This window comes from Lontra canadensis, unplaced genomic scaffold (assembly GCF_010015895.1).
Source record: "Lontra canadensis isolate GAN:19392208 unplaced genomic scaffold, GSC_riverotter_1.0 scaffold91, whole genome shotgun sequence".
Classification (NCBI taxonomy): Eukaryota; Metazoa; Chordata; class Mammalia; order Carnivora; family Mustelidae; genus Lontra; species Lontra canadensis.
Window position 1 is genome coordinate 1,971,156 of NW_022631085.1, and position 23,384 is coordinate 1,994,539.

General features: G+C 44.2%; 1 long non-coding RNA gene across 2 annotated transcripts in view; it reads left to right on the forward strand.

The window, feature by feature from the left end:
* The window catches only part of LOC116854405, a 357,409-nt gene that overhangs the window by 263,012 nt on the left and 71,013 nt on the right, over positions 1 to 23,384 (forward strand). For both annotated transcript variants that reach the window (XR_004380153.1, XR_004380154.1), the window contains exon 3: positions 19,779 to 19,869. This is a non-coding gene — a long non-coding RNA (uncharacterized LOC116854405). The remainder of the gene's footprint in view (positions 1 to 19,778; positions 19,870 to 23,384) is intronic.

The following is a 23,384-nucleotide window of genomic DNA, read 5'->3' on the forward strand; positions in this document are numbered from 1 at the left end:
GTTGGCTTCTGGTTATAATTGGCTGGTTATAATGGCTTCTGGTTATTTGGCTCTCTTTAATCAACTTCCCCACCTTCTCTTCCCACCCATCATTTTCTCAATTGACCATGGTTCATTGTAATTGTATCAAAATACTTGGTTAAATCAGCAGCAGTGTTTATATTATTATAACAAAGTAAATTATTGCTCTTGGCCAAATTATATTTGGTTTCCCATATTTGTGATTCTTCTCTTCTGAATCCCCCAACTACCCTGTCAATACTGGTCAATAATTTTCCAAATGTACAGATATAGTCCCAAATATTCTATGGGTTCTGTTCTTTTTCGCTGATATCTCCCTGAACACCCCTGCTGGATGGTTTGCTCTTGAAGTCTGTAGCTCGGTGTTGTTCTGGGACTTACTTTCACTGGTCTGCCATGTTGATTTCCTTAGAGTCTGCTTCCTTTTCTTTGTTTACTCCTTCCTTTTGGTGGAACATATCCATCCAGCGGCTTCACGAGAAGGAATGCATGAGAGGTAAATATTTTGGGTCTTTCCGTGTCTAAAAATGTCTTTTCTCATAGACTCCCATTTGATCAATGGTTTAGCTGGGTATAGAAATTTCCCTTAGACATTTTGAGAACTTTCCTAGCAATCACTGCTGCTGTTCAGAAGCAATGAGCTTTTGGGTCCTGTGCCATTGGGACGCAGTGGGACAGAGATGAACAGAAAGAGCCTGGGTCAGTAGGATAGCTGCAAGAAAATGCAGAAGAAGAAACATAGAAAGTCCGAGAGTCACAGAAGTCAAATTCCAATTGATTGTTAAGGATGAAACAGCCAAGCAAGGGTGGCTTATGAAGTCAAGAAAATGTAGCTCATAGAGTCAGCTCAGGCATGCCACAGTGTTCTTGCAGCCTGGGTTCAGAGTTCAGGGTGTCAGAAAAGCAGGAAGTTCCAGTAAACAGCGCAGCTGCTGTGAGCTCTGATCCAAGGACGGGTTCTGGGCTCAGATGTATGCTCCTTGCTGGATTTGGGTTTATCCTGTGTGGATCACTTCCAGAGGGATGTTGGAGGCCTTCTGTGAAGCTACTTCTGATGGAGAGACACAGAGCTCCTGGGACCCAAACAGAGCCTCAGAAGTTGATTCGATTAAAGTATTACAAAAGCATTATTCATACCGCACTCTCTCCATCAACCTCTCCTTGAATTCCAGTTGTTGGAAAACAACAGTGGCTTTGGACGTAGGGGTTCCTGCAGTCTTCAGATCTGCTCATGCTTTTCCACCAGTGTCTGTAGGGCATCAAGTCAGGATTGCTGGTGGCAAGGGTCATACACACCCAGAAATCACTGTTGTGACTCCACTTAAACAGCGATGCCCCTGGGACCTGTCCAGCTGACCTTATTCTCCTGGAGGCATTTGGGAGAGACAGACTTAAAAATCCGTGTGGGTCTGAAGTCACATGTGGTTTTCATACTGAAAGTGATTTTGGTGGAAAGGAGACAACTTAAAACCTCCTGATGTTCTTTATTGTCTTCTAACAACCCAAACCAGACATGCCAGAAATAACAAGCCCTCCATCCCCCCTTTAAAACACTGACCTTCTTTCAAATTAGTTTCCCTGGAAGTTTGAACAAGGAATCAATGGGAAAAGAAAATGATTTGAGACTACAGGTGAATGGTGGGCAGTTTTTCAAAGTGTTTTACCGTCTTGCAAGAGTGGATATGCTTGACTAGAGTTAGGAGCTGTCTGGCAGGGAGGATTTCAAGCTCAAGAACTCAGCACTTGTGTCTTTCTAGGGTTTGATCTGCTCCAACACATATATTTTTTGCCAAGGTCACTGCTACCCTTTAGAAGGTGATGAGAGGATACCGTGCTCAAGGCAGACTTGCAAATAAGTTACCAGCCCATGGAGAAGAATTCTTTTTCAGTAACCAGCCCCAGCTTCTTTTGAAGATAAACCCAGGTGCCAAGGTGCAACGAAGCAGCATTCCTTTGTTTCCTTAACGTGATACCTAGCTGTAGTGAGGGACTGTGGGAACACACATTGTCATTCTGTGGACTCCCTGTTACCTGCCGAGTTATTGAGAAAGTCCTCCAGGATTCCTAAGATGGTAGAAACTTACTAGTGAGAGAACAAAGCTAAAAGAAGAGAGAAGAAAATGTTGCCATTAGTACTCCTACCCATACTGCTACTATTAATGACTATTAGAATTATTCCTACTGCTCCGGCTACGTTGTTGCTATGACTGCTGTGGCTTCTGCTGCCCCTAGCAGCTGCCTTCTGGTTTTAGCATATTGGGGTTTAGAGATACAACGTAACTTTATACTCCCTGAAGCCTGCCAACGGAAGGCATATGGACTCCATGTTACAGGCATATGGATTCCATGTTACGTATGGACGTCTTGACGCTCAAAGCGATTAAGGCAAATTGCCCAAGATCACCCAGAGTGAGAGGCAGAACTGGGTTGGAAGCCAGGTCTCTTGGACTCTTTTATTAACCAGGGTCCCCTACTGAAACACACACACGCGCACACACACACACACACACACACACAGTAGCAGGAGATTCATCTGTCTGATGACTGTAGTTCCCACCCGAGAAGGTAGGAACAGTAGGAAGGATTTCCAAGGAAATCCTTCTCTTCGATGCTTCCCAGCGGGGTCTCTCTCCCTCTCTCTTTCTACCTCTCTCACACTCACACTCAGAAATGCACCAAGGATATCTTGGACGGAACACACAGTTTCGCTTAGCTGACCTATTTTATTTTAAAAGGCAAGTGAGCTAATGCCCTAGATTTCCAGGAAGACTGACACGTGTCCATTTCTCTCTCTGCTCACTGTTCTTCTTTCAAACTCCAGACTCGAAGCAGAGGCTTCCGTCTGCCTTCCCCTTCCTCCTTCCCCACCCTGGGCTCCGCGTGTAAACACAATACATTTACTGACAAATGGAGCCCACAGAAGGGAAGGCTGTTAAATGTTCCATTTGATAACCGTCCCAATTGAGTGCCTGCTAATAATAATCACTGGTCCTTACTGTGCTGTCACCGTGAACTCTTCCCATACCTAACGTCTGCTCATTGTCACCGGAGTCCTCGGAGACAGTACCGCTCCGTCCGCCCCCAGAGGGCAGACTGTGAACGTGCACAGGCTGAGTGACTTGCCCCCAGGGGTCACTCAGCTTTAAGTAGCAGAACTGGGACTGCCTTATATTGTGCAAAAGAATAATCATAATTTGTGTGAATAGTTTTGCTTCTGTAGGGAAGAGAATTGTTAGATAGATAAGACCCAAATCCTAGCCTCAGAACTGCTTAAAACCCAGGTAGGGTGAAAGATGGGTTATAAGGAAACAAAACCTGACCCAAGGACAAGGGTGGGCGGGGAGGTGTGGGGTATGAGTAAGAAAACTGGCTGAATATGGGCTGAATCCTGTGCTCGGCCCTACCTTGGATGGTGGTTTACAGTGCCGAGAGGCCACTGGGCTGAATCTGGTCTAGGGGCAGCAACGGGCAAGAGGGTCCCCTGACCACAGAAATGTTCCTGCTGCAGACGGCTTTAAAGAAGCCAGCCCCATGCCTCACTGTGAGAGCTGCCTTTCTTCTGTTTGACAGAGAGGTTTCCTGTGCCCCTTCAGCAAAGAAGTCAAGGGCAATAGCCCATTGTCCCAACATGGAGGCCTCAGGAAGAGGCAGTCCTCAGGCCCTCCTGGAGGTCCACTGAGTTATTTCAAATGACTCCTGTCCTGTGCTTGCTTTTTTTTTTTTTTTTTTTTTTAAGCCGCTTTATTGAGGTGTGATAGCTCTGGAGGTCTACCGTACAGCATAGGGCCTATACTGCGCACCAAAACATTTGCATTGAGGACAAAAATTTGCTAGAGGGTAGAACTTCTGTGATAAAGGGTCTTGCCATAAAAGAAAAAAAAAAAAGTCCCAACAGATAAATAAATGAAAATAAAAGAGGCAGGAAGAGACCTTCAGAGGTGACAAGTTTTTGCTTGCTTTTGAGGCTTGACTAAGAGCTAGTTATGTCAAGAGGGAAGGTTGCATCTAGTGGAAGAAACAGAAAGAACAACTCTGTCTCCCATTATTTTACCCCACAGAGGGCAAGGTATCTTCTTCTTCCCCTCTCCTTGCCTTGCAGCTTCTCCCTCTGCCTTATCCCCTCTGCCTGTCCTCTTTTTCAATCCTCTTTGAGGGAATGGGATGCTAACTGGATCCACCAGAGCTGAAGATCCTGTTTACTAAGAGGTGGGGCACTGTCTTTAAAAGCTCAGCATGGAATTAGGTCAGACCAGGCTCTTTCTTGCAGGTGGGGAGGTGGGGAAGTGGGGACTCCAAACCCGTGCAGCGAGCTCCAGCCTTCAGCTTTATCAGGGCTCTGCGCTGAGGTCACTAGTCCCGACCATGGATAAAATGGTGCTTTGTGCTCATCCGCCAGCCTTCCATTTGCAATCCCCGTGGGAACGTTCTTGGTGGTGAAGCCCTGTGCTGAGCTGGCCAAAATACTGTCCACATTGCATTAAAATCTAACTTTGGTGTTGAGTGCTACATCCTTATTCCTGTGTTTTCACTCCTCTGATAGTCTCCTCCTCCTGCGGGTTATCATGTTATCATTCCCTCTTCCAGGCGGGTCCAAATCCCACCGAGCCTTCAAGGTTCAGCTCATCTGCCATTTCTTCTTTTTTTCTTATTCCCTCTAGTTAAGCAAATAAATAAATAAATAATAAATTAGAAAGTCACCTCTTCTTACCTGCACATTTTAATGGCAATTCTGTAGCTTTCTGTGTTCCTGTCATCTCCTTGACTGGTTCGTGCGTTTCTTGAGACTACACTATGTGTATCTGATTCACGTACACGTGTCCAGTGCTTAGCAAACTGCTGGATAGTAAGTAAGTAATTCAGCAAACAAAAACTGGGGGGGATGCCCCTTGTGTTCACATGCTGCTTCAGGTTCTGGGAATACACTGACAAGATTCCCACCTGGAGAAACATACACTCTAGTGGGTGAGGCAGACCTAAGTGAAAGAATCACAGAGTTGAATCCAAGCCAGCTCTGGACATACCCAAGCCTTTGACAGCATGTGCTAGGGGAGCTGATCTCACTGGAAAGGCCAGTGAAGGATTGGGATGCTGTGGTGTGTAGGGAGAGCGGCCCTAACCAGGTGAAGGTTCCAGGTAGAGGAAAGCTTGTGCAAAAGTAGAGGGGCAGTTAGTACAGTATGTTGGGGGAAGTGTGTCCAGAGCAGGGCATGTTATGGCCAGAGAGAGAGGAAGGAAATTGACGAGTACGTAGGGAGTTGAATTTGTGGTCACGGTAAAGAGTTGGTATTTATCCTGTGATCGTGGGCTGGACACAACATCAGGGCCTCTCTGAACATCCACAGATCCCTGAGGGTTGAGAGTTTGGTCCCTAAACTGCACCCATTGTCCTTACCGCGTGTGTGCTGGGGAAGATGGCGTGGATTACGTTTTTCACATCTCTCTGTGATGCTGAGGAAAATGTAATAAACAGAAAACTCAGAGATGATGCGTTTTTTCTTGGCTTGCTTTGAGGGGGAGAGAGGAAACACAGTCTAGACCTGGAATATCTTTTAATTTCCATAAACAAATGAAAAGGAATTTAATTGGGCCAGGACATCCTTGCTGCGGTGCCCAAATTCAGGATAATGTAGACTGTCTTTGCCAGCTGGATCCCTGCCCACGAGCACAGGGTGTTCTGTCTGGCAGAGAAGGGAACTCACATATGGGGCCCTGTCGTGGGCCAAGCTCTGTAGCAAACCCTCCACGCCTCCTGTCTAGATTGTGTAGGAACATCTCTTGATCTCATTTCCAATCTAGTACTGATGGGCAGGAGGAGGCTGAAGCAAGAAGGGTAGAATCCAGAATGACTTGTTTAATGAGGTGAATGCTAATGTCACAGACCCAGGAAGAGGAGATTTCGGGGAGAAGTTGATGGACTCAAGTTTTGGCTTGTTTGGTTTGAGAGTCTGAAGGCCATGTGGTTGGACACGCGGAAGGAGCTGGAAATATGGCCTTCACTTAAGAACAGTGAGGACTCATGATACTGAAGCAACACCTTCTGGGCAGCCGCCTTCTTTTGGAATCTATGCCGTCTCCCCTCCCCTCCTGTGTCTTTCAGCAACACCTGTCAAGTGGCTCCAACTCACATTTTAGGCATTGTTTCCCCACCGTCCTAAAGAAAAAGTGGCCAGGCAGACCAGACAAGGGCAATCTTAGCTATATCCGCACAACCTCTAACACCTTCCTTGACAGTGTCCTCAAGCAAAGTAATGAATGATTTTTTTTTTTTTTAAACCCTGAAAGAATTCTGGTCACCAGTTCTGGTGTGTGTGTGTGTGTGTGTGAGAGAGAGAGAGAGAGAGAGAGAGAATGAGAGAGAGAGAGAGAGAGAGATCGATCCACAGCAACAAAGACTTCTTCAACTTCTACAATTCAGCCCAAGTCTAACGCTGTCTACACCAGATCCCACAGGTCAAAGGCTCAGTCCTACAAGAATGTCCCCCTCCGCCCCCTTCTGCCCGCTTCAGATACCACTTGCAAACCCAGGTTGTTAGCAAAGGTTCAGTTCATCTGCCATTTCTTCTTTTTTTCTGATTCCCTCTAGTGTAAAAAAAAAAAAAAAAAAGAAAGAAAGAAAGAGAAAGAAAAGAAAAATTAGAAAGTTCCCTCTTCTTACCTGCACATTTTAATGGCACTCCTGTAGCTTTAGGTCAGAGGTTCCAATCACCCCCTCCTTGGGTTTGTTTAATTCACTAGAGCAGCTCACAGAACTCAGAGAAACATGTTGCTTACTAGATGATCAGTTTATCGTAAAAGCATAGAACTCAGGAACAGCCAGATGGAGGAGACGCATAGGGCAATGTGTCAGGAAAAGGGTGAGGAGCTTCCATGTCCCCTCTGGGTACCTTGCTTTCCCCAAGGTGTGTGTGTGCTTACCAGCCCAGCAGCTCTCCAAACCCTATCCTTTTGGGTTTTCACAGAGGCTTCCTTACATAGGCATGATTGATTAACTCATTGGCCTTTGGTGATTGAACTCCTTTCTAGCCCCTCTTCCTTCCCTGGCATTGGGGATGGGGGAAAACTGACATTTTAGACCTCTAATCATGTGGTGGTTCCACTAGCAATCAACCCCTATCCTTAGGCATCCCAAAAGCCATCTCGTTAACAAAGTACACCTTGATCACTTTTTTTACTATTTTATTTATTTATTTGACAGAGAGAGAGCGAGGGAACACAAGGAGGGAAAAGCAGTCTCCCCAGTGAGCAAGGAGCCTGACGCGGGGCTCGATCCCAGGACCCTGGGATCATGACCTGGGCCGGAGGCAGATGCTTAACTGACTGAGCCAACCAGGCACCCCTCACCTTGATCACTTTAAAAAAAATTTTTTTTAAAGATTTTATTTATTTATTAGAGAGATAGAGAGCACAAGTAGGCAGAGCCCCAGAGAGAGAGAGAGATTAGCAGGCTCTCCACTGAGCAGGGAGCCTGAAGCAGGGCTCGATCCCAGGACCCTGGGATTATGACCTGAGCCGAAGGCAGACACTTACCGGACTGAGCCATGCAGGCACTCCACCTTGATCCCTCTTAACACTTTGGAAATTATAAGGGTTTTAGGAACTCTATACCAGAAACGGGGACAAAGACCAAAATATATTTCTTATAACTCACAGTATCATACTCCCTGTATCGTCATCCATTTCAGTTTTCGTAACTTCTTAAAAGTTTCTGATCGTTAACAGTTCACAAGACCTCCAACTGTTTTAGTCCCTCATTCATTCAATACTGTGTGCCGGTTCCTGGTAAACACGACACAGATTCTCCATTGCCTTAAATCTTAGAGTTGAGTGGGAGAGAGAAACAGACATTAAACTAATAATAACCAAGTAACCATTTAAAATTGGATTTGTCACAAGTATTAGTAGAAAGAACCACAGAGAACACTGTGGGATGTAGCTCAGTCTGGTGTTGGCGTCTGGGTGGAGGGTGATGCCATTTTCTGAAATGAGAATCCCAGGAGAATCACGTTTAGGCATGACTTTCAGGGGATAAATAAGACTAAGACGTGTGGAGCTCACTACCTACCGAGCACGGCTTGTAAACAGGTTATAATCATCCACTTGTGTGACCTGCCTGCAGACCCGGTGATGGAGGGACCATCATGATTCCTGTTTTACAGATGGGGGCCTGAGGACAGAGGGTTAAGTGGCTTTCCTTTTTAAATTATTATTGTTTTCAAAAAAATTTTTAAAGATATTATTTATTTGAGAGAGAGAGCAGGAGCAGGGGGCAGAGGCAGAGGGAGAAGCAGACTCCCTACTGAGCAGGAAGTCCATTGTGGGGCTCAGTCCCAGGACCCTGAGATCATGACCTGGACTGAAGGCAGATGCTTAACCGACTGAGCCACCCAGGCACCCCCTTAAGTGGCTTTCCTGAGGACTTTCCCAGCTAGTGATTGACAGAGCCAGGATTTCAAACCTAGGCTGTCTGGTCCCAGAATCCACACGATGCAGACTTACTCATGAGACTTTTTTAAGGTCCGTTCAGCTGGAGATTCTGGGGAGAAATCTAAATGACAATTTGATAAACGGCTTTCTCATCATTATTTAAAAAAAAAAAAATTCAAGAGTCAATTTGAAAGTCTGGTTGACTTTATTCAAAAATTCCTGAATCAGGCAGCATCCCTGTAGCAGATAGAAAGGCGCTTTGAGGAGCTGTGCAAAATGGAAGGCTTTCAGGCTCTTGGGTGGCTCAGTCGTTAGGCGTCTGCCTTCGGCTCAGGTCATGATGCCAGGGTCCTGGGATGGAGCCCTGTGCCCGGCTTCCTGTTCAGTCCGGGAGCCTGCTTCTCCCTCTGACTGCCTCTCTCCTTGCTTGTGCGTGTGCTCTCTCTCTCTCTATCGAGTAAATAAAAATAAATCTTAAAAGAAAAAAAATGGAAGGCTTTCATAGGCAAGAGAAAGGAAGAGAAAGGAAGTTTCTAGCAAAGAGTGGGTTATTTCAGCAAGGTCACATTCCTTTAGGGGAAGGCAGGGGTCTATCAGGCAGATTACCTCCCTGGTGCTGACCAGATCATTCCAGTTTGACTGGCCAAAGGTTGTATTCGTGAAACTACAGTTAGGTCACAGTGAAGTCTCGGTCTGCTGCTCTGGGGCTTAGCATAAGTGACTACATCTGGGGCCTGCTGATTCTTTCAAAATATCATTTAAAACAGCCTGAGTTGGGATTTCTGTTACTGCCGGCAAAAGCATCCTCACGGGTGCAGATGTGATTGGATGTCTGAAATGGGAAGATGCAGGAGAGTGTCCTCGGCTGGCCATTTCTTCTGGGTGATACCTCAATGGTCCACTCCCAGCAGCACATTCTGGGTTTTCCCTTCTGCTCAAGGGTCCTTGAAAATCCTTATAATAGGATTTCCATGGATTATAGCATCTTCTAGGAGACAAAGACACACAAGGGATGATTTTTCTTTCTAAAATGAAATCCAAAGAGAGGGCCTGCCTCCCTGGAGGGTGATACCACCCATTCACGGATTCTGCCTTCCTGTCCCCCACCTGTACACCTGCACATACGTCTTCAGGCCCTCTGGAATGACTCTGTCATGTGTAAGTGCAGTTGGACACGGTGATGGACGTGAAAACTGGCAAGTCTGAACAGCCGAAAAAGCAAGTGGAGCAGAAACAGCTCTCAGCGATGGCTGTAGAGCACGTGGGCTGCCTGTCTTGGGCATTCCGCGTCCCCCTTGTCTTGTTCCAAATCCTGTACTGCTACCTGGTTTGAGATCGACTGAGACTGATTAAAATCCTTTAAATGGCTCTTGTTGACAAGATTTGCTATAGAACATTTTAATGACTAAACAAAATTATGGTGCAATTTCACTTGATTAAAGACAAAACGAAACCTGTGCTATTTCCAGTGTATGTTAAGAAAGCGACTCAAAAATGTCTTGGAAGAATTCAGAGCTTGGATTTTTGCTGGAGAGAAGCATGACAGTGGGTGCGGTGCCATTGTTCTTGGATTTCCGTCCCTTGGCCAAGCCCTCCTGCCTGGTTTTTTTTTTCTTTCTCCCCCACTGGCTTGGTCTGCTTTTTTGCATTGATTTAGGTTGCATGAAGGTGGCCAAGAAAAACCAGATGCCATTTCCAAGTAGTGTTCTCTTTCTAGGCGTTCTCTGGACTTCATTCTTGGTCATGCTTGTTAGACCTGTGTGTCATTTCACTGTTCACATTTCCTCCTTAGCTCCAGTCTGAAGGTCTCCCCTAATATCACCAATACGACCTGTTGATAAGACAGAGATGAGTGGATTGCTCACAGCGTCCTGTGTGGCTTGCCCTTTGCCTACCTGTCCATCTCTACCACGTCTCACTCTGACTTTGCACTCTGCAGTTCAGTGCCCTTGGGCTACTTGTAGCTCCTTCCACCTCAGGGCCTTTGCACTTACTGTGTGCTCTGCTTGAAATGCCCTCAACCTTTGCATTATTTGTTTAGTCAACTCCTTTTTATAAGGTTTAAATAGTGTCTTCTGAGGGAAGTTCTCCTGATTCTAGTCTAAATTCCGTTCCCCTTTCTAGCTCTTTTGATACTCCTTGTACCTTCCTCAGACCACTTATAATAGCAATTAGATATTTTGTAATTTGTTATTTTATGCTTGCCTCTGACTTAATTGCTGTGGTATTCTTACGGCTTACAAGAGTGCTTTTGCAGCCAATGGTTACTCAGTACATATTTGTGGAATAAATGATGGTGAATGTGGACTGTGTCTCCTGAGCTTTGGGAAGGGTTTTGGTTCCATGAGGTTAGAGAATGTGCACTGCTGTTGGAAACCTTCTGTGCTATCTCCTCCCACTGTTATGTGATGACTGGTGAGCACCCCCTCCCGCAATTCATATGTTAAACTTATAACTTCTGTTTCTATCACAAGGCTTACTTCTCCATATTGTAATTGGCCCCCATCCGTCCCTAAGCTTTAGGACAGGTGGAACTCTCTCACCTCTTCCTTTCTGGGACCTAACACAATGCCTGGCATTTAGTAGGTGTCCTCTATGTGTTTGCAAAATGAATGAATGAATGAATTTGGTATAAAACTGGGATACGGAATCTCAGCTGTAGTTAAGTATTGCCTGCCAGGAATTCATTCGTTCAGTTGTTAATTATGGGTTATACACATACTGTATACCTTGCACACATCGAATGCAGGGCACAAAGTAGATAAAAAAGCCTTGTCCTCATGGAGATTATGTCATGCCAGAGGTAGACACACAATAAGCAAGATAAATAAGTCAGCGTGTGTAATAGTGCCGGGACTGGGGTTGGGCAAATGAGGCATGTACTTTGCACAATTTAGGGCAGGATGGTAAAAAAAAACTCAGTGATCAAGATAAATGGTATTTTAATGCAGTATTAAAAAAGTAAAATGAATGCAAAAATATCCATGATGAACAAACTATCAAGATTTTAAGGAAAGACGGTTGTTTATATAACCACTTAGATAAATGCTGATGAGAAAATATAAAATTGGGAATAGGGATAGGAAATATGGGGGGGGGGTTGAAATAGTAGGTGGAGTGGCCAGAGAAAATTCCTACCAGGAAGGTAATGCTTGGGTGAAGGAAGGGATGCTCACATCTGGGGAAAAACTTTCTAGGTGGCAGGATCAGCAGGTGCAAAGTCCCTGAGGCAGGAGGACATCTGGACAGGAACTTGTGTGGCTGGAGGAGAGTGAGTCGAGAGGAAGAATTGGTGGGGAGCAGAAATACAAGATGAGGTGGGGGAGGGGTAACAGAGGCTAAGATGTAGAAGGAAGGGGCTGGACCCAGTATTGCTAACTCATTTGACCTTTTCATAGAGAGGCGAGAAACGAAGATTTAAAGTGATTCTCCTTAATTTTAAAAGAGAGTCCACTGATTTAAAAAAATAGTTAAATGCAGTGCAGGCTAAAACCAGTGGTTCATTACTAGGAGTGATTTTGCTTCCCAGGCAACATTAACAATGTCTGGAGGTATTTGTGGTAGCACATCTGGGGAGGGGGCGCCGCCTGGAAGGTAGCACAGGTGAAGAATGAGGCCAAAGATGCTGCTAACATTCTGCAAAGTGCAGGGCAGCCCCCAACAACAAAGCATGACCCAGCCCCAAACGTCAGTAACACCGAGGCTGGGAAATCCTGTGCTGAACAGAACGTGCCCGCGGATGGAATCTGTTGATGAGGTCAGCAAATTTCTTAAAGTGAGCAGATGGGCCAAGAAGCCAGGGATGGCGCTCTTCCCTCCAGGCCTCGCAAAATGCCGACCCGTTTCCTTTGTGCTTCAGCAGAAGCGGTTTTCCGCCCCGTGCCCAGCACTCCTCCTTATTAAGTAATCACCACCCACGGCCCCTCATTTCCTTGTCTGTGACCACCCCAGGTACAAAAGATGTCCTGTGCACAAGAGGCAGATGGAGATCAGCCGGTTACAAGCCTGTTAGACTAAAGCACAGGCATCCGCCTTATCTCATCGCTGTGGGCTGCACACTTGAGCTTGGTGGCTTTGTGCCTGTTCGCTCCTTTAGTCCGATGGCTGCCCAGCCTGGGTCTCTCATTCTTTTTATTTTATTTTTTTTAAGATTTTATTTATTTATTTGACAGAGATCACAAGTAGGCAGAGAAGCAGGCAGAGAGAGAAGAAGAAGCAGGCTCCCTGCTGAGCAGAGAGCCTGATGCGGGGCTTGATCCCAGGACTCTGGGATCATGACCTGAGCTGAAGGCAGAGGCTTTAACCCACTGAGCCACCCAGGTGCCCCGGGTCTCTCATTCTTGCTGATGAAGCACAGTTTCCTATTCTGAGCCAGAGTTGTTCCATCAGAATGTCCCAAGCAGCAGCAACATCCACCCTGCCGTACACCGCACTCATAGCTGATTATATGACTCCCATCTCAGTAGTCCTTTCTCCATTAAAATGAGGTGAAAGATAAATCATTTTGGATAGACCTTTGTTGTTACGTGGGAGTATGTCTAGAGCAACGGCTTTTGGTTGGAAGAACTAGAACAGAAGTTACAAACCCCAAAATGCCTACAGAGGCCAGGCAGGTAATTGGAAGGCATAAAGCAGGCCATTCAAATAGGGAGTTGTGGGAACTGGGGGACCCTGGGGAGGCTCACTCAGGCTGGAAGCATCTGTCCTTCACGTCTCCCCAGTGCTGCAAAAATGGCAGCTGGACCCAGCGTGGCAGGACCTTTAAACATTTCGATAGAAATCCGAGATTTTATTTTTTTTAAGATTTATGTATTTGAGACAAAAAGAGCGCACGAGCAAGGGGAGTGGCAGGCAGAGGAAGAGGAAGGAGCAGGTTCCCCACTGAGCAGAGAGCCCAGCTCGGGGCTGGATCCCAGGACTCCAGGATCGTGACTTGAGCCAGAGGTTAGATGCTTAACTGACTGAGCCACCTAGGCACTCCAGAAACCTGAAATTTTAAATACATTTATTCATGTATTTATGTGTATTTATTCATGTAGCTATATGTGATTTGTACGTCATTGGAGGACGATCTCTACTTGGATTTTTGGGAACCATCTGTTTTCTGCCTATGAGAGTAAATTGGTCCAGAAAATTAGAAATGGATTAGGTTAAGAAGGGAGGAGTAGTTCATTAAAGACCTGCCCATTTCAGGAGAAACGGTTTTCCTGGCTACCCGCAAAGCAAAGCCTCATCTACCTCCTTGGATCATAGTGGTCATTCGCGTGCTAGGTATCCTACTAAGGTAAGGACCTGAGCTCATTTATTTCCCACAGTCCCCTGGGAAATACTGTCTCCGTTTTGCAGATGGGGAACCAGGGTCTCACAATAGTAACGACTCATGATCCCAGGACTAATAATAACTGCTATGATCACGAGACAGGATTTGAGCCTGGGAACATGCAAGCTTTTACCTGTGCCCTTTATTGACCTGACGATGAGTGTTTCTGAGCTTTAGAAAGGACGGTAGGGACAAAGTTGGCCAATTTATCATTTTCCTGAGCAGTTCTTAACCTGTGCCCAAGGGAAGTTGGTATAAATACCACCAATCCCAACCACTGTGTTCCACGCCATTCCCTCGGGCTCCCCAGTGGGACGGAGCCCCCGTTGCCCATAGGAGTATCTTACTTGATGCCCTGAGAATTGACGTCTTTCCCTCCCCAATCTCACTACTTTTCCTTCTCACATCAACTATGCATGTATGAATCCTTGTCTCAAACCCTAAGTAAGACCCAAGGGAATCTCAAATTCTTTGGTTATTGCCAAGATTGGATTATCTTTGCTTCTGATGAAGCTAGTCAGGTCACCAAGCCTTAACCATCTACATTTATCATATAAAGTCTTATGTTGTCCTAAAGGGCATAACGGAGTTGTAACAGAATAGAGCACCAGTCTTAAACTTATGAGGAGAAGAATGCAAAAATGGGAAAGGGGGACAGATATGAACCAAAGGGGTTTATTTGGTCACAGAGAAGACACTTGGTTGCTGTTACCCCTGCCACATTTCCATCAGTTAAGGCACGACTGATTATCTACTAGCATTGCCAGCGATAAGAGGCTCTTTTCTCTCCTCTTTCCGTTTAATTTCCTAACAACTTGAGAGGAAGAACTCTCTGGCACTGTAGATTACTTTGGATTGTAACAAAAAGAATCCAGAACCCTTTTTTCTATTTCTTTTAATAGTCATTCAGGGACATAGTGTAATTGAATTAAGACACTTCCAAGAGGTGAATTATAGGATAATAATTCAGACCTTTCCATTTAATAAGAGCTGGCCTGTGGCCTTGGGTCCACTAGATCTGAAGGGGTGAATTACTGCTCCATAACTCACAAGGTCCCATTTAAAGAGACCCTGGTTAAAGGGAATTAACAGCAACAACCAAGTCAGCAAAGGCAGTCTGTGATCTTAGAGTAAGGGATGAGGGGAACACAGAAATGAATTTGGAAACTTAGCTTCTCGCTTCAAAGAAGTCAGATATCTGAGAATAATGGCAGACCCTCAAGGAAGAATGAATGGTCTCTCCACCAAGTAGGGCTCTGGGTGTTTTCCACCGTGGCCCCGACATGCACGTGTGGAAGTCTCACGTACTCCATCCTTTCCGATATGGTTAAGTAACTAATTGGGCTTTAACCGTAGCCAGGACATAGGTGAGGTCCCCAGCAAGTTCCTTCCTCCTGGAGGCAGAATGGACAGTGACATCCCAGGACACCCCAGTGTCATTCTTCCCCTTTGCCCCTGTGACAAGCATCTTTTTTCTCACAGATGCCTGAAATTTTACCATTCGCAATTCATTTACTCGGCTTAAACATTACCATCTGATTTCCTCTTTTTAAAAGGGAGTCAACATCATACATAAGTAAATGTATGGCACTTGACTCATGGACAGATACGAGTTCGCATCTAAACTCCACAACTAACAATCTGTGATGTTGGTTACTTCCTTTGGGTTCTAAGTGTCTCATCTGTAGGCTGAGGATTATAATAAGACTACCTGCTTAGAGCCCTCATGAAGATTAGATAGAAGAATGGATCGAATACTTAGCCAAGTACCAGACAAGAGTAAGGGTTCGGCCAAGAATGAGTATGATTGTTGAAAAATATCCTTCAGCGAGAGATACTTATGCCAACAGTCGCGTCTCTGTGCTCTTCTTTCAAATTCCAGAGTGTGGCTTTTGCTCCATGTGAGAAATAAAAGATGATTCATTCAATAGAGTTCGTAGATACCCTTTCCTAATATGGCACTGATGGTTAGTTTGCCGCCTCTGAGGTAAATCTGACATTTGGAAATTTCTAGAAACCTAAAGAAAACCACCTCAACTCCAAAGGTTCCCATGCAGTTTAGGAGGTCAGTACCAGCTGACAGGACCTGTCCCTTTTCCATTCCCTCTCAGACCTTTTGCCTGTCATGTGCCAACCTTCTGCTATCTGTCCCAAACTTTTACCCAAAGATAAAAAGAGAAAGCTTATAATTCATTACAGTTCATTAAAATGAAAATAAAATTTATTTTGCATCAAAATGAAGAAAATACATTTATTATTAGCATATAAATGGTATTTTTTAATGTCACTCTGCCTCAAAATCACTTACATTTTTCAATGATCACAGCATACAGAATTAATTTTTGATAGCCTTTTGTGATTTGGCTGAAAATTCTTATTTCTTTTTGCGCTTTAAACAGCAAACTGTATCCACTGCTATTCATAGCAAAATTTAGATAATGAAGCAATTAAAAATACATGGATTTAAGATCTTATCTCATTTTTCCTTTGGCCTGTTTCTGCTTCATTATTCATGAAGGGATATGTTTAATTCAGAGTTAGTAATTGCAGATATATCTAGTATAAATTGTGCCTCATACTCTTTACCCATTTCAATTTATTTTAGCAAATAGACCCCTATTTGAAAAAAGTCGTTGAGAGAGGGGGAGAGTATGATAAAAATGCAGAAATCTGTGTGTGTGTGTGTGTGTGTGTGTGTGTGTTGATTGGCAGCGCCAAACAAGATCTCAGAGATGTTAATAATCACCAAAAGATTTGCCAAGAGCCAGGCACCATACTGAATAATTACACTGGCATCTCATTCAGTCCTTAAGAGATTTTATATGGGAGTTATAATTAATACTCCTGTTTCTTAGGTATGGGGACCAAGGCTCAGGGAGGTTACAGAAATGGCTGAAAGTCACACGGTTAGAAGTGACAGAGAATTGGGATCAGAACCTGGCTTGTCTGTCTCCAAGGCCCTATATATCCAACCCCCCGTTACACTGTCTCTTGTGTCCTGGGGCCATGTGCGCCTGAACCTTGAAACCATTGGTCAAAGGCTTTAGAAATCACCCTACTGCTCTACCTCATATTATCCCCAGTTCATAAAGTGGCCGGTCCAAGGCTCTTGTCACTTACTTGGTTCCCACGAATCCTAAATATATTTTAGGAATTTATCCTAGGGAAGCAACAGGGCATGTACACATGGCTTCTTGTAATGCAACTTGTCACAGGACACTCTATACCAATAACACAGAGAAAAAGAGAAGAGAAAGAGGGAAGAGAAGAAAAGGAAAAGACGAAGTAGCCTAGAAAATTTCTATTACAGGTTCAATAAACTCCGAGGCACTTAGTGTTATACCCCAGAGCCCTTAAAAATAACGATGAGAATCTAATTTCCTGACACGCAGGAATGTTCCTGGTAAATTGTTACGTGAAAATAGCAGGTGTGTGAGACAGTCTGTGCAGTGTTCCTATATTTTAATAAACAATAGATACATGTATATGTGTGTAAGAGGAGAGTGAGAATCTGGAACAGTGCTGTCCAACTGTAGTAGAATATGAGCCACATATGTAATGTATTTATTTGTTTTTAAAGATTTTATTTATTTATTTTAGATGAGCAAGAGGGTGGAGAGACAGGGAGAGAGAACCTCGGGCAGACTCCGTTGTGGGGCTCCATCTCAAGACCGTGAGGTCACCACCTGAACCGAAACCAAGAGTCAGAGATTGAACCGACTATGCCACCCAGGAGCCCCTGCACAATGTCATCTGAAATTTTCTAATAGCTGCGTGAAAAAGCAAAGTGAGGGGCACCTGGGTGGCTCCATCAGTTAAGTGGCTGACTTCTAGTTTCCATTTAGGTTTTCATAGAGGTTCAACCTCTAACCAATCTAAAATTATTAATGAGACAATTTATTTTTTTTGTTTGTTTTCTTTCTTTCTTTCTTTTTTTTTTTTTTTTTTTTTGTAGAAGCCTTTGGATTCTAGCCCAGATCCTGAGTTCTCTTCCACTATAACATTGTCCTTGTGGTGCTTTCTCTGTACTGGCAAAATATCACCCTAATTACTTAATTATACTTCGAGGTGATCGTGTTGACATGGCTCCTGGAAAGAACACTTTAACTAAATAGAAAGTGTGTTTACGGATTCTTTTACTCCATCAACACACTGCATTGATCCCCCACTATGTACTCCTCCGTTCTAGATGCTGGGGATGCAGGAGAGAACTCAGTAGGCAAAATCACCACCCTTAATGGGACATGAATTCTGGCAACAGAGACAGATTTTTAAAAAGTGAGCAAAAAAATATGCAATATGGTAGGTGTCGATGAGAGTTCCAGAGACAGAGGAGGAAAGGAAGATCAAGATGTGTGTATGAGGAATGATCAGGAAGGTGTCTCTGATACAGTAACATTGTACACAGACATGATGGAAGTGACAGAGCAATCTTGAGGCTATTTGAGGGACAATCGTCTGGCAAGTGCAAAGGCCCTGGGTTAGGAGTGAGTTTGGCAGGACTGAGGAGCCTTGAGGATCCACAGCGGCTGGAATAGCGCTTATTCTGTCAGTTCTGGAAGTGGGAGGTAGAAGTTGAGTTAGGGGTCAAGTAGACGTGAGATATCTATTGGCTAATTCTAAGGTATTGGCACTGCTGTGGTAGGACTCCTCTTGGTCAGCTCAAAGTGTTGACAATGACAGGCATGTTAAGGAACAGCAGGAAAGGGAGCTGTGATTCCCTGGGTCCATACAGTGCAGAGAGAAGAGAACAGCCTCGAGTGATAAAATGTGCGTGACAGGGAGAGTAAGGGGGGGGGCAGGGACGTACAGGCAGACGTACTCAAGAGGAACATAAACTGTGATGATTTCACAAAAATCTTGGGAGGATGTTAGGCTCTTAGGACTTAGGATGGCAGCTTAGACCAAATAACATTTAAAACTCGAAGGAAGTGGTGACTGTAGCTTACGTCTGTCTGGGACAAACTTATTTAAGACACCAAATATTTGGAGAATCATAGCATTTTAATTTGCTTTATTCTCAGTGGATGTGCCCTGTAGTTTAAACCTGATTTTCAAACTGTTTTTTTTAATCTGCACTTAATAATAAATAGACTTAATAATAAATAATAAATAAAAAAATAAATAAATAGACTTAATAATAAATAAATAAAAATGGGTGAAAAGCAAAAGTTGCCTCGTGAATAGGCTTTTTCAAAATAGCGCGTTTCCCTGGCATACGTAAGTGTTATTTGGGATAGAAGAAAGCTTGATTTATGGAAATCCTCCTTATGCCACAAAGATGCAGCATCGGGGGATGTTGGTTCTGCCGCTCTGGCATGCAAATGACCATTTCTAGCAATTCTTTAGAGTGCACGTTTCTTGACTGCAGAAAAGGATGGTGTCCCAAAAAATAGGTAGGACTCAGTGTGCATGCCAATTGTTCCTATTGCCAGAAAGCCAAGCCATCTGGATCTCCTCCTAATACACTCTCACCTTCACCCAGAGTAAATCTCTGTCATCGTGCGTCAGTGTCGTAATCTCTGGGTTCCAGTCCTGGCTGGTCACGGACTGTCTTGGGAAGGTTACCGTAAATCTCCCGGGTCTCAGTTTCCCCTCCTGGGAAGAGAGAATGATTATTAAAATGAGGATAAAGTGGGGCGCCTGGGTGGCTCAGTGGGCTAAAGCCTCTGCCATCGGCTCAGGTCATGATCCCAGGGTCCTGGGATCGAGCCCCACATCAGGCTCTCTGCTCAGCAGGGGAGCCTGCTTCCCCCTTCCTCTCTTCTCTGCCTGCCTCTCTGCCTACTTGTGATCTCTGTCTGTCAAATAAATAAATAAAATCTTTAAAAAAAATGAGGGTAAAGATGGTCAGACTGGGGACCAAAAGGGTAGGAACCCTTAGCAGAAAATCTGGCCGATGGCAAACTCTTAATAAAGGTTAGTAATACATAAATGAAAACATCTAGACCAGCAGCAGAGAGCTTACCTGTGTTGTGTTTTGTTTTACTTCTTTTCCTTTTTTTCCCCCTAGAGAAAAATGACAGGGACTCACTTTCCAAGAAATTACAGTACGTTCAATGACTTCCCATCAAGAGCGAGCACTGTTCCATGTCCTGCCATTGGTAAGTATCAAATGGGCCCATGTCAGACAAGGCATGGCTTTTAATCTCCCTTTATTTGCCATGTCACCTGTCAGTGACCTTGACTGTTGCCGGCTGCCTCATGTTCTGCAGTTTACTGATAAGTGTGTTTACGGCTTTTGAAGTCAGGTCTGCCGAAAACCACACCTGGTTCACCGCCGCCTCAACAGACACACAATGAAATATAAAGGCTAATTCTGCGGTGTACACAATCCGTGTCTGTTTTCCCAGAGGATTCCAGATGGAGTGAACTCAGCAGAGGCAGCTCACTGATGGCTGGCGATTCTGGGGGAGGAGGGAGCATGGGGTGCGACCTGAAGCCTTTGCTGAGCAAATAGGGGTACCGTGGTCTCAGACAAGGGAGAGGAGAGGGAGCCCCACAGTACCCCTCCTTCCCCATTTAGGTCACCAGGAACTTTGATGCAGACCTAGGTTGAGGTTTTTCAAGTAGAATAACCTTTCCCACCCTAGCTGTCTCATTCAGTAAACATAAGGTGGACATTGTGGTTGGAAGAAGTCTGGGGCTTGTAGGAGCCGTGGAGGAGGGGTCTTGTACTTTATTAGGGCAGATGATGGCATCTGTATTTAAAAGTCCAATGAAAATATCAGCAATCATGTATCGAGCTTGTACTGAACGTTAGATGCTAGTCTTGACCGCTTTCCTTGCCTGGTCACCATCCCGCCAGGTAGCTGTAGGGGTTAGGATCTCCGTTTTTTTTTTGTTTTGTTTTGTTTTTTTATTTATTTATTTGACAGAGAGAGATCACAAGTAGATGGAGAGGCAGGCAGAGAGAGAGAGAGAGGGAAACAGGCTCCCTGCTGAGCAGAGAGCCCAATGTGGGACTCGATCCCAGGACCCTGAGATCATGACCTGAGCCGAAGGCAGCGGCTTAACCCACTGAGCCACCCAGGCGCCCCAGGATCTCCGTTTTACAGACACGGAAATTGAAACTCAAAGAGTTAAAGCAACTTGCCTGAAGATGATGGGTCCCTAGGACTTGAGTTATTTCAAATTGTTGACTGTATATCTCATTTATTAATATATACATTTACTCATCATTGAGTGGATGCTTAGCAGCTTGGTTGAAGGGTCCTGGGCTGCGCCCACATTCACTGCTAGATACCGCCCATCCATTTTCCAAAGCCATTTTATGAACATATAACACACACAGAGCAACGTGCATAAACCTCAAGCCAACAGCTCATTGAATTTTTAATCACGTGAGGATCCCTTGAGAGCACCGCCTGACCCAGGCACAGAGCATTACTAACGCCCCCCAACAGCTTTCCTCCGACTTTGTTCTTGTTCAAGATTATCTTTCCTTGGTTGACCCTTTGCATTTCCATATGCATTTTAGAATCCTGCAGTCACTTTCCACAATGACCAAAAAAAACCTGCTGGGATTTTGAATGAGATTGTTTTGAATTTCAGAATTTTGTTAGATTGGTGTTGTTGGTTGTTTTTTTTTTCCCCCTCCTTAACTCAAAAGAATTCACTAGTAAATTCATTTGGGCAGGGATAGTGAGTGTGTGTGTGTACATGGGCATGCAGGAGGGAGGGGTTGTAACTGCAGATACAATTTCTTTAGTAGCTAAAGGAATATTCAGATTTTCTGCTGTTTTTATGTCAGTTTTGCTAAGTTGTTTTTAAAGAAATATTTGCATTTCATCTATATGTTTCAAATCTTTTGGCTTCAGACTGTTTACAGGGCATGAAGGGATTACTTCATGTGACCGAAATTTTCTGTGTCTTGATTGTGGCAGTATTTACATGCGGGTATACATTTGTTGAGACTTATTTAAAATGGGTACATTTTAATTATTTCATGTATAATTTTGGAAAAAACGAAAAGACCAGTAAAATCAAATGTTGGTAGTAAAATGAGTTGTATGGCAGGAGAGGGTATATACGGGCACAACAACTTGGAAAAAACAATTTAGAAATATCTTTAAAAATTGCAAATGTAGAGATGCTGTCACTTAGACCTTCTACCTGTAAGTATATGCTTTAGGGAAATTCCCCCATAGATGCTTATGGAGGTAGTACAGCATTTACTGCGGCAACGTTTATAAGAGAAAAAAAAGTGGAAACAACGTTATCCTATTCAGAATATAAGTGGTGGTAAATTCTCAAGGTAGACTAGTATATCACTTTTAAACATAGTGATTTAGAACTGCACATTTCAACCTGGATAAATCTTTCAAACAAGTGATTTTTTTTTTTAATTGCAAAAGGAGCACCATCGTTGATGCCATTTATCCGAATTTTTAGAAAGATCACTATTCTTCCTTTTCTCCGCCCATTGTGAGAAACACGTGTGTTGGGCACAGGGAATTCAGAATAAAGATGTCCTTGCAGGGAGCTGGGACCGTGTCTGACTACTTTCGGTGGCATGTGAGCGTGGGGATGTGGCAGCTTCTAGGAATCTTCTGTAAGGGTAGCTGATTAACTTTGAGCACTTTTACTCCCCGCTGTCTTCCCCTTGGCTTTATGTATCAGGTTTCCCAGGGCTGCCGTAACAAAGTAGCATGAATGGAGTCTAGTGGCTTTAAGCAACAGAAATCTATTTTCTTACTGCTCTGGAGACCAGAAGTCTTACCAGCATGGCTGTGCTCTCTTGGTGGTCCCAGGGAAGACCTAGCTTCTGGCATTGCTGGCAATCCTTGGTCTTCCTTGGGTTAGAGATACAGCATTCCAATATCGGCCTCTGTCTTCACGTGACATTCTTCCCTGTGGGTCTAAATCCGTCTGTCCTCTTTTTTATGAGGACACTGGTTGTGTTGGACTGGGACCCACAGTAATTCATCTTGATTACGTTTGCAAAAACCCCATTCCCAACTAAGGTCACATTGATAGATACTGAGGGTTAGGACTTCAACATATCTTTTTAGTAGACACAGTTCAGCCCCCAACAGCTTCTTCTCTTCCTTTTTATATTTCTTCTCTATTCTTCCTATCCTTTCTATTGGCTGGAATGTGGATATGATGGCAGGAGCTAGAACAGCCATCTTGGACCAAGAAATAAATTTGAGAATGGAATCCATGTATGGAGGAGCTATACAATAGAAGGAAGCCAGGTTCTTGAATCATGAAGAAGCCACATCAGGTCTGGACTCTCTATCAAGAGTTATGTATGAGAGAGAAACAAATATTTATCTTTAAAGAACCCTCTTCCCTTTACTTGAGGATTTCTTTTTACTTGTGGCCAAATGTAATCTTAATACACCCACACAGCCATAGGTGTGACTTACTGGAACGTAAGTGGGAATGTACCACGTACATGAACACAGGAAGAGAGAATAGAACGGGAAATGATCATTGATGGGAACCTGAACTTCCTCTTAATGTTTTATTTCTCTATGAGCAGAAGACCAAGCAAATATAGCAAATGTTTAAAGAGTTAATGAGTTCTAGGAAGTGGGGACCAGTGTCGCAAGTCATGATAATGTAAATTCTTGAATTCTGAATTTAAAAAATATATATATTCTTCTATCCC